Source organism: Festucalex cinctus, chromosome 5 (genome assembly GCF_051991245.1).
Source record: "Festucalex cinctus isolate MCC-2025b chromosome 5, RoL_Fcin_1.0, whole genome shotgun sequence".
NCBI classification, from domain to species: domain Eukaryota; kingdom Metazoa; phylum Chordata; class Actinopteri; order Syngnathiformes; family Syngnathidae; genus Festucalex; species Festucalex cinctus.
In genome coordinates this window covers 31,625,292-31,638,150 of record NC_135415.1, presented here as the reverse complement: position 1 = coordinate 31,638,150, position 12,859 = coordinate 31,625,292, and positions in this window count along the sequence as shown.

Sequence of the window (12,859 nt, the reverse complement as noted above, 5' to 3'; positions counted from 1 at the left end):
TGAAAAGGGAAAAAGGGCAAACCATATAAAATAGAATTTAAATCACAAGTTCAGTGTAAACGTGCTTTAAAGTATGGCACAAAAGCAAGTACAATAATAGTAGCAGTACATGAAGGATATTGGAAATGGAAATGCGAAAATTCTATACAAATTAGCGACAATATATATTACTAATTAAAATGTGACAACATTTAAAAAAAGCTTTGAGTAATGTGTTATAGAAAGTGAAAATCATAATAAAAATAATAACCAAATGAATAATGATGGTGCAGAAAAGACAAGCAAAATAAAAAAAAAATCTTTATTGACAGTGTAAAAAAGCAAAAGCAAATCAAGTAGTAGTAGTAGTACGTGTACTGATAGAAGAATTACCTGAATGAATAAAATAACAATTAAATTACACATCACAAGGTGACAGTGCAAAAGTGTTTTGAGTCAGGTACAAAACCAAGTAAAGTCGTCATCGTACAAGCTGAATGAATGAAGCAAAGTTAAACAGTGTCAAGTAAAAAAGAAAGAAAGAAAACAAATGACAAAATATAAGGTGGAAAGCTGTTTTGAATAAGGTCCAAAATCAAGTGGAATCATTTCAAAATGACCGCCATCCACCATCCACCATCCACATGCAATCGAATGCTGATGTGGGCACGTCAATGAAATTAAGGACATGGAGGAGGGAGGTCGAAATGAACATAATATTCAAACTCAAATGAAATCGCCGCAAGGCTGCAGGCAGACGAGGAGATGAAAAGTGAAAGGGATGCTGGACAAACTGCGAGCTGCGATTCTGTGGAAGGCGAAAAGAGGGGAAAAGGGGAAAAAAAAAAAAAGTACTTGCTGGAGGCACAGTAAATAAGAAGACTAACGTGCTATTGCATCATTCCGAGAGACAGAAATATTGCATCCTTTGGTACCAATTCTTTTATTGGAGCATTAAAAGTGGAAAGATGAGGATAAATGACACTACCCACATTTTCTTTTACTGCTCACGACAAAGACTATCAATTAGGGAAATGTGTCAATTACAGTGTTACGGCTCTTTCTTCATATTATGCTTATATCATTAAAAATAAAAAGGGGGAAAAAAAAAAAAAACTATGAGCAGAGCTAATCACCTATGAAGGAACGAGTGGGTGGCGACATCAAATTGAACCATGAAAATGGAACGGGAATTAGATGCACTTAGCCGTCAGATGTTAATGGCAGCAATCAACAGCCAATTATCCGCCATACTCGAGTACCTTGACAAGCGCAGGTGTAGCCTGCGACTAATACAAGCATTTCCATGCATCAATTTTACAGTAAACGATTGAAACGCGCGCGGTCACAATGAAGCGGTTTTCACGTGTTTGGACCTGAGGCGAACAACTTCCATTTGACTTGCATGCATGCGCGCCAATAAAGGAGAAATGTTTAGAAACGGACTTGAACGCTATTTTCTTTTTCTTTTTGCCGTGTGTTCCAAGTGGGCAGTGTGGCGGCGTCAGTGGCTGGCACGACCCTGATCAAGGCTGCTGATGTTGATCATCTCTGTCACTATGGCTGGATTTCAACTGACTGCTGCCCTGACAAGCACGTACGAATGATCCTGTCCTGACGCAACAGGTGACGGCTTTCCCCGAATGTCATCCGTGTCACTGGCCTCCGTTCAGTGACAACATTGTGGCCACATGCCCGATCTGCAAGTGATCCTGTCAGCGACATCAACGATGTCACGTCTTCATCTTGCGAGAGTTCGAGCCGCCTTTCACGATTTCTTGCAGGAAGTGACCCAGTAATGCATCACAAATCACAAATTGAAGTGACCTGGAAGTCGTGATGGACAAATTAAGCTTCTTGAAGCATTTGTGATACTTTTTCATTCCTTTCGATTAGCCGCTTCCATTGGCCGGGAGTCGGCTGCGTTCTCTCCCACGACGACATCAGCTGCAAGCTTCGTTTTGGAACGACATCTGATTCCTATGTGAAGAAACTGATGACTATTTGTAACAATAATCATCAGCAATGATTTAACAAGGTAGGAAAGATAAATATTTGGAAGTTTCCAGACGATCCTTTCGACAACATACCGAGGAAATCACAATGTCCTGTCACTTGTGAACGATCGTCCACAGGGTCCATTCTGTCTGCTGCGTCGGATGCATTCATGCATTTTTCGGCACAGATTTCTAAATGGCCAATGGCATATCAATGCAAACATATTTCATAACATTGGACGTATTTTCCATATCGACAGTCCATTCGCTTTTACGAAGGAGCTCGTCTTTCTTCCTGCTTTGTTTGCCCTGCAGCCACTTGACTTGTTCTACTTGACTCCTGAACCATTTCAATATCCGGCTGCTGATTTCTTCCGATTTCTGCTTCCGTCCTGCTCACGCAGGAAATGTTGTTTTTGTCGCTACGCAGCAATTGGAGTCGTCACTCACCCAATAAAATGTTGTGAGCAAGAATTATGTTGAATGAAATCGCGTACGTGTCACCTTGGAAATGCTTTCATTTGCAATCCTTGAAACCAATTCACCCGTTTCCCAAAATTCCAAGAAGTCCAAATATTTCCCACTCAGCTTTGTTTCGAGTCGAGTGCATCTCAAACAAACATCTCGTTAGCAGTTCATACGAATCGCTTTGGAAAAGCCATCAATAAAGCAGCCCTACGGAAAAATGGCAATTAAGCCTTTATTGGCCCGATGTGATCAGTGTTGTCCAAGGTCATGAGCAGACGTCAACGGCGGCGTGTTAATCTTGCTCAACTTTTACTTGATGACAAGCGCGTCTATAAAAGAGGCCGTCCGCGTGGACGCGGCACAGGCACGTCCTCGCAGCGCGCGACACATGAATGAAGGCTTTCGCAAACAATAATGGCCACAATAAAGACAGTCCTCCCTCTTTGTCCTGCGTCAGGAGAGCAGATGGGGGAGGAGGACGAGGACGAGGACGAGATGGAGCTCCTTCTCTCTCCAAATGTAATCTCCCTGATGTTACATGCTGCAGCCTAAACTGATAAATTGCAGATTAAATGGCGGCCACACTCCACTTCACCCTGCAGCCCGCACCGCCCCCTTTGAGTTCCTCCCATTTTTTGCTATTCGCTGCCTTCTTGGCCTGTCAATTCTGCCTAATCGCGAGAGGCACTAAAACACCGGCTCTTGACACAGCCGGATCAAGAATGATGAACATCTCTCAATGGCAACACGCTCGCGCCCCGAACGCTACTCGAAGGCTCGCATCACTTATGCAGAAATCAGCGGCGGGCCGCCATCCAGGAATTATGCCTGCTGACAGGAGATGCATGAGGTCGGCATTGTGCGGCTCCAGCAGCCTTGACAACTTCCACTTAACTGCGGCGACGGCGACCCCCAACACAAAAGGATACGGACGCTTATTCATGGCTGAGCAACCGTGTCAATAATCTCCGCTTTTGGCTCGCATCTTGCCACTAATGCCAAATCACGCTTACTGCGTATTTAGACACATAACACACGCTGACATCTATCCATCTAATCTATCTAATCGAGTTAGCGAGCTATCGAGCTAACTATTGAGCCAGCTAGCTAGCATGTGAGGTGTTCCCTTCAGGGACAGTTTGAAAACTGCAATTATCCATCCATAATTATTTATCTATGTATCCATCTTCTTTCTATCTTCAATACACCCTTCCAGTGTAACGTCACGTTGAAGTGCGCCCCTAGTGGTGGGGGTCAGGGCATCAATGCGAGTGAATTAGAAAACAATCAGTGTAAGCTCGAAAATAGGTCAAGCAAGTTGATAAATCAGCGAGCAATGCTGTGGTATGGCACTTCTATAAATGTATATAAATGAACTTGTGCGCAGTCAACGGATGCTTTCGTTCTTTCGACGCTAAACCCCGCGGAAGACAGTGAGGAGTAAAAAACTAGCACGGTGGCTAGCGTGAAACTACGACGCAACTTTTTTTTTTGTAGCTAGCGGCTTCAATCGATTGGTTTCAATGATTCGCAGTAATGTAGTGTCCTACTCGGGACGTTTTTTTTGTGACACTTGACACATTTCCCACCTTTGAACGAAAATGCTTGCCAAAAATCAAGATCTCTACTTTCATTTGTTATGGGATGTTTGCCCTCCGGGAGGCGCCGCTGAGCGGTGACCTCAACTGGAAGAGTCGATACCACTTTTTTCCCCAGACATATTATCAGACGAGTATTCAATTCTTGAATAGTCATCAATCCCATGACCAAGTAGGTATAGTAGTAAGTAAAAAACTAAATGTCCCAATACAGCTATATACTGTATGTGTATGAAAACACTAATATCCATATGACTTATTATGAATGATCTGTCTTCACAAAAAACCTTGCCTGGGGAAAATCCCCTCTAACCTAAACCGTAAAACTGCATATAGACAAAATAAGTCATTACATTTCGAAGCGCATGTTGTTGATGTCGGCCATGGAAATATTTCTAATGTATATTCTAATTTTTCAGAATAAATGAGGGAGAAATGCATTTCCATGTAAATTTATTCAAAGCGGGGACAGTGCGTGCTGCAGTAAAATCTGCCAGATTATGCATAATTGTAGCATTGTAGCCCTCATTTCGACATGGACTTCTGTGTCGCGTGGTCATTAAATTTGAAAATAATGGCAACCTCGCATCTTCTGGGTCCTAATTGCCCCCCCCCAACTTACAATCGCCTTCTGGAGACATTATGATCAAGTGCGCTGTAGGATCTATTAAGAAGACGGCATTTCTAATTGAGGAGGACGTCTTTGGAGTTGTGCTCTCACTCGGATGCCGATTGCCGGCCGCCACTTTGCTCACTCAATCATTTTCTGCTCTCTTTTGCTCTTTTTGACGCCTTTGATGGAACAAACAACGGAATTGGACGCATTCCTGCCGTGTCGCTGTCAGCGCCATCCACGTTCACCGCTCGCAACATTCATGTGCTGAAATATGATTTCCGACGTTGTTTTGCAAACAAAGGAAGACGACAACACGTAGAAGCACTCAGCTAAAGTTGAACAGCATTACAAGACTTCATGTTGGAAAGAAATGGACATTAAATGTATTTATTGGTGATTGTCAATAAGACGATGCCTGAAAACTAACAAGTTACTTTTGGCATCGATTCCGATTTATCATTGCCAAGATGAATGATTGACGAAAGTGGTGAAAAGATCACTTTTTGTTTCAGATTTGTCAAAATGAAATTAGTTTTTAGATGAATAAGAAATTGACATTAATTTCATACAATTTTAGGGAATCATCTATATTGGGATCAAAATCATCTGTCATTGTTTTGTGGGGTGAAGTTTTACGTATTAAAAGTACAAGTAGGCCTACTTGTGTTGCTATCAGTTAAATAAATCAAATCAAATCAAATCAAATCAAACATCCCTCGTCAAAATTAGGGATGTAACGAAAAGGGCAATATTGTGATATTAGAACTGCCGCAATATCGTCCTTGTCATGTTCATGATATTTAACTCATTCACTGCCAGTCATTATAGAAAATTTTTACATTTCCAATACTCACGTGATATTACATTCAATAATTATATATAAACCGAATCTACCAAATCACAGAATAGACTCCCTACGTTTTGTCCCGTCCCGTTCTTTTATAATTGACAGCAGAAAAATGTAGGTTTGCCAAAATACAGCCATTTCTCCCATGGACTCTGAAACTGTGTTTATTTCCTATAAAATGGGGCAATGATGTCATCTACCGGTGGTTGGGCATCAGTAAAGTTGTTTCCAAGTTTGATATTTACAGTGGAGCATGCTCAGATTCGCCCCCATTTAGCACCGCTCTAAAAAATACAATTGACAAGTATACTTGTCAAAGGCAGTGAATGTTAAAAGCAACACATCTGTTCAAAAAAAGTTGATTCGAATTCCATTTGTGCAGTTCTAGCACCCTCTGGTGGCTAGTTTTTTAGTGCAGTTTAATTTTCACAAGGCATGTTTTGGCCCTTCTATGTTTAAAATCGACGCTAATTGTCAGACGAAGGGGAACATAATTTGCTTGTGAATCGAGTCAATATGTGGACGAACGTCCATTAGCAAGTAAGCACCTCAATCTTATTAGAGATTATAGGTGGTTTATATGCATTGCTGTTATGTACAAAAGCACAATATTATGCTTTTTTTTTTTTTTTTTTACATTATTGTGACCTTTTTTTAAATATTGTCATCCTCCCCACAATATCGATAATATCGTATCGGAATGTTTCAATATAGTCAATATATTAATAGTTCACATTTTATTTCCTCCAAATTTGTTTCATACTTGGTAAAATGTACATTTGTTTCCAATTATATATATTTTTAACATGTAAAAAAAAAAAATCCAATAATAACAGTCAGCCTAATTGCTTCAAGATGTCCAAGAAAAAGGGGACGAGATGGTTCTTTGTGATACATAAGCTAACGTTGAGTTGATTTGCTTTCAAGGCATCTCCATCACATCGGCTTAATATTCATCCACAATGTCGTCAACTGCAGGCCGTATTTTTATTGCAAGCTGAGACCGGAGCTCGCGCTTGCATGATGGAAGGTGTTTAAAAAGGCAGCACGTCCACTGGGGGCCAAACTCGCCAGCAAACCCCCCGAGACGAGACAGTTCGGTGTTTTCCCTCAGCCTCACGCAGCCAAAAACATCATCCGAGCTGGTTGCGCTCAGCCATGCTTCATCTCCGCATCCTTAAAAGCAGAAATTAATGACAAGCACAAAGCGGCTCATTTATAATTGCTTCATTATACCGTCGCGTTCTCCTGACAATAATGGTGTCGCGAGTGTTTTTCTAATTATGTGGCATTTTTTTTTTTGTGCTCGTTATCAAGGACTTCAGGTAATTGTGGAGAAAATAATGACTGTCCGCTCCCGCCGTCTCTCATGGCTTGCACATCACAAACAAACTCGGCTTTTCAAGGAGGCTGTTGAGTTTCCTCTTCAAGCTTTTCAAGCGCAGCCGCTCATCGGCGTCTCCGATCGGCAACTTGAACTCGAGTCTTTAACCGAGGCGACGTTTATGACAGATCACAATCTCCAATCACAGCATTTTCAACTTCTAACATTTAATTAGGGACTTTGAGTTCATGTGTTATTACATAGTTATAATTGCTCATGAGAAAAGCAGAAACCCTTCTTGTATTTTTGAAATAGATTTAGCGACGCACTAAAATGACTTGCAGTCTGCTGTCCGACAATGGCTTCAAAAACTCAACAAAAATAATCTCAATAACACTAAGCAACTTTATTTCTCGATCAATGCACACGCTAATGATATCATAGGAAAATTTGCAGCGTTATCCTGCTTCAAATCGTTTGTTTTTGGATTGAATTCAGTTTGACGTCAACATACTTTCCAATGTGTTCTCATAAAAATGTTTACAATTGCACATTTGCAACTGCCGATTCATAATCTTCTGACCTTAATTGTCCTACAAATAATTTCCAATTTATTAGTAAATATTCTGTTAAAACTACTGGAGTACTAACTAGCAAAGTAACATCAGATGTATTACCAAATATACAAAAAAAACCTTCAGATGTTGTCCATCATCACTTTCATTTCATATTTTCAAAACAGCATCAATCAAGGTCACAAATCAGTTGCAAGAAATTGACTTATTTTTTTCTCTAATATGAAAAAGTGCAAAAGTGTATAAATTGGCCAGGCTGCAATTAGTTTGGGTTATTGTTAGATGTCGTGTTCTGTAACAAACACGAACTGTTGCACGGGCAAAGGAGACGTCCCGAACTAACAATTAGACGTAGGGACATTAGATATAGCTTTTGTTTTTGTAGTCTATTTGGATGCGAACTAGCAATCTCTAAGAAAATGTTGGCTTCGTCACTGTTTCAAAGCGGTTTGAGCAGGACACACAGAAAAAACATTCACACTCACACCGCGGGGAATTTAGAGCCTTCAATGATCCTGCCATGTTTTGGGAATGTGGGAGGAAGTTGGAATACCAAGAGAGAGAGAAAAAAAGCAAACATGAAAGAAGGGTGAGCTCGACATTCAAAATGATCTGGATCCCTTCAACTGAGAGGCAAAAGAAAAACCTTTTCCTCATCCCACGTTTACTCTCTTAACGTTTACAAAAAAAAAAACGACATTAGTTGTAAGTCCACCTGCCATGGAGCATCTCCAGTTTTAATTTGTCCATCCAATCCAATTGACAATATATCCAACTCCAGACTGTGAACATGCAAGTTGACTTGCAAATGGGATTTGCAACAGTGCGGATAACATAACTAATAATAATAACAATCATAATAATAATGCCATCTGAGCAGTGAGATTTCGTTCATTCGGTGCGAGGAAGGAAGATGAGTGATTTGCATTTAATAGCGACTGGGCTCCGCTCTTCCTTTTTCATGCAACATTGCCGGATATGACATTAGAATAATTAAAGAACAGCTTTGCTATTTGCTATCTTGTCTAATGGCAGCCAAACACTCTTATTTCTATTTGAAGAATGCATCCATGGGTGAAATAATCATGCAGTACTTCCCTCCAGGAATACCATTGTCATATTTATTTGGGAATATCAAAAGATGAAACGGAAAAACAGAAAAAAACAAAACCACTTACTCTTCATTTCCTCCTTTTTCCCTTTGTTTGTGAATTCTGCTGTTGCGGCATCCAGGAGCATTTCTGTCTGCAAAGCTCAGAGGCGGAATTAATGAGTTGCTAAGAGAAAGCTGCCAGTGTTGCGAGCTGCACATTTTAGTTTGCTCTGAACTTTGCTAATTATCAGGTAGGATGTAATTTTCTCTGTTCCCAAGAGGCGCCCGACGGAGAGCTCCAGCAACTGAAAGGAGGCAAACCAGGCGGAGCAGAAATAAAGGAGGAAACGTGGACTGCTGTGAGCAAATACTTTTCTTGCTTCTTCTTCTTCTTCTTGTACAGTGGAAGCTCCTGCGCTCGTTCGTACGCTTCCGATTTTCTGCAGAGAAACGTGCTCATCACTAAAGGGATGTTTGTTTTGGATCAAAAAGTTGGACTTCTTTTACGCTTGCTATGAGGAAGAATATGCACAACATCATTGACTTGAATACTGCTGAAAAACATGAATACTGCTGCAACAGATGATTTCTCTTTCAACCTGTTTCAACATGAAAAATGAAAGGTCACATACGTTCGGATACGTCCATGTTAGCGCTGTTAGCATTTAGCGCTGTTAGCATTTAGCGTGTGCTCCAGTTAGTGGCTAACTTTGTGCAGCCGCCACTCAAACGTCACCAACGTGGCTAACCAAGAAACGAGTACGAGAGTTGTTGGAACGAATGACTTTGGAAAGGCGGAAACGACTTCACTTTAGCGCTGACAGCTTTGCTGTGCTCATCATTTTTGAACAAATCAGGCTTACTCAAATGTGCCGATTTCGCCGGCAAAATGGCGACTGTGGTTGTGACGTCACCTCGCCTCATTGACCAAAATTTATGGGGATCATTTCGAGAGAAAAATAGTTGACGTTTAATTAAGCACAATTGTACTGAGCCCACCAGGGGACATCACGGAAATATTTTAGATTGCAATAGAACGCAATTCTATTGCATTATATTGCAATACTTTGCGTTACATTGAAATCATTTTCAATATAACGCAAAATTATTGCATTTTAGCACGATACATTTTTCCAAAAATATTGCGAAAAATTGTAAATTATTTGCCAGAGACTGAGAGATTCCAATTCCGGGTCATTAGCAACGAGCTTGGCTATAGAAGACAATTGTTTTGTTCATTAGGGTTAGGATTAGGACAAAATATTAAGAACACCTAAATCATTTGGCTGTCGTCACAAGAACCGATACTTTGGTGCCAAGTCGATGCCAAGATTCTCAAAATGATATGAGCGTCTAATGACGTCACGTGACTACCCTCCCGCTGCTACAATAATAAGGAAGTGGATATAGGCGACTATGGTTTTCAATTATTGGTATGGAATTATTGAGAATGGCTTTTGTAATTATTGTATGTATGTGTGTGTGTATACATATATATATATATATATATGTATGTATGTATGTAAGCATGCGGGTTCTTCTACCTTTTGCATCCAAGCGTGTGTGAGCAGTGCCAGCGAGTATGTTGAGCCGCCTTCGATCCCGCATGCATCACATTACAATTGTGAAGTGTCTCTGACGAAAGAGGAGCTTGAATTGCTGCTGACCTGAGTGAGCAAAAATGACACCGATTCAGACAAATCGAGCAATGAGCCAAGCAGGAAAACAAGACGGATGCTTGAAGTGGCAGCACATCTGCACGAGGCCGCCCTCTCTCGCTTTCTCGCTCGCTCGCTCTCTCTGTCAGTGCGTGTCGCCGGCGCTCTCAAACTTGTGACATTTTCCCAAGATAGCAGCCATCTAAAGCCGATCGGCTGCACACGTAATCGGCCTGCAAACAGACATTTAAAAGACTGTGGCTGTGAAAAACTCACTTGATGCATCTGCGGCATCAATTTGCAGACTTTTCTCGCTCTTTCCTAAAACGGCAACAAAAGTCTTACTTGTTGAAATCTTTGCAAACTCTTTGTGGGTGGGAGCACGGCCACGGTTGGAGCGTCTAACGTGCATTGAGAAGAGTCGACTTCTTCCTCCGAGCTTAATTGTCCCACAGAGACTCGCGGAATTGGATCCTAAGTGGACTCGCAGCTTCTCTCGTCAGCCTCAAGACCCGAGCGGGGCAACGGGAGACTCGTGATTCGGTCCCGTCTCCATTTCATCACGTTCACGGGCGGCTCCAGCGTTCGGCTTTATTAACCCCCCTAAGCGCGGAGTACCTCAGGGAGGTCAGACGCCGGTCGTTAAAAATCTATTGTGACTTGTCTGAAAAATGAATAAACGAGCACATTATTTCTCTGCTTCCACAGCCCCGTTTGTCTAATCAAGTGCCAGAGCAGCCAGAGTCAACCGGGGTTGACGTGCACATTTTATTGAAGTTTTTGCCCGTCAGAGGAGTTTAAAGGCGTAATGAACACGGGACTGGTGATTTGAAATATAATCCCATTACACTGATGAAATTACAACCACGCAGAGAGTTCACAAATCACGCTCATTGTTTTCTATCACGAGCGACGCCCCTGCCGAGGTTGCGGCGCGAGGAGAAGGCCAGCCCAGGAATGAATAGTGACAGGTCTGGAAAAGGAAGGCAAGTGCGGCACCGCTCGGCCTGAGGCGTCGACCTGCGCCGGGGGAGGCCAAGGAGCTTGCGTGCCGCTGTCAAGCAACCGCCAATTTGGTGGGTTCGCCGCAAAAGGAAAGACAACAAGGAAAGCGCATTCCGATGACAATTTCAAATCATTTCCATCGTGTCGTGAATGCCGGCTTCAAGTTGCGCTTGGTGAAAAGTCATCATCCGCAAAAGAGCTCTTCCGAGTCCAAACAAAGTTGCTCGTCTTGCTTTGATTCGTATTCTCATCGTTTGTTCTTAGTAAAGCAAAAATATTGCTGGCGTTGGATGGAATCCTTGCGACTGACCAATAGCATCAATTTGGCAAAATTCGATTGAGCACATTTGGACATAGAAGGTTTTCACCTTTTACATTTTCATACTCTTATGGCTGCATCTTTTAGTCATTGATACAATAATTCATAAAATTGAGTTCCAATTCAAAAAAAGACGTACTGTACTGTATTAAACGAGTGTGATATTGAGTTGTGTTTTTCTGCCACTACATGAAATAATTGCATTTGTAATACGTAGCTCAGTGTTTTTTTTCTTATCTAATCTTTAACGCCAAGTCAATTCTGCACATTTTTAAAATCGGAAAATACAACTTGACCTTCAAATATATGCATGATTAGTTATGAAATTACTTACTGCTAAATTTTGACGTGGACTTTTGGTTGCGACTGGAATTTCCCCATTACAACCTTTCCAAGTAAGCGGTGCTCATTAATTGTGTTAAAGGAACTTCAAATGAACGCAAAATTAAAACACTCATTTTGACACCCCTCATCATTATTATTATGATTCTGTAGTGTATTTATAGAAGGGCGCACCCCATATTTACAAGCTCCTTTTTTGCCACAGCTGCTTTTATGAGGGTTATCTTGCTCTGCCTCACTGTTTGTCGCAAGTTTACATGACTGACAAGCTGCAATGTTCCAACACTGGCTCAAGGGAAGAAATATAGAACAGTGATTCAGACTAATTCTAAAGTGAAAAAAAGTCTGATATTTATTACAACACCGCAATAAAGATTGTTTTAAACAAGGGAGCGTCAAAAAAGTGTGGAGTGACGAGTTTTGCTGGCTGCTGGTTTCAAGATTGAGTGCTTTTGATTTTGCCTCGCTTGGTTGGCTATTAAGGCATTTTGGGGGGGTTATGATATTAAATCAGCTGTTGCGCATGTCATGTGTGCCAAACTTTTGGTAAACTTCAAAAAAATCATGTTTTTGCATCCCACTCCTGCAATTGGTGAGTCATCTGAGCGAATCGCGATTGATTGTGCTGGCCCACTTCCTCCAATCAGGATTCGTTGACCCTCACGTGCGCTGCTTCACACTTGCCCGAAGCTATTTGGTTCCGCGCAATTACCGCTCGGGCTGTTTGGACTGCCCGGGGCCGTTCAAACTGACCAGGGACAAACTTTATCTTGTGTGTTTTTGCTCAGGTGTTCCAGCAGCTGTCAGTCAAGCACTCAAGTCGGTCTGCGAATCACGTTGAATCGCAAGGAGCCCTCGAAAGGTTTCACCAGAGACTCACGTCCAAGTTTCAAAGCGCACGGAAAGCGGCGCAAATGATGATGAAACTTCCTGTTGTTCTGCTGTAAGAGAAGCGACCCAAGAGACGTCCGCTTTCAGCTTGTGATTCACAACTCGGGGGTGAGAAGAAATCAAGGCACCGAGCGAGTCTGAGTCTTC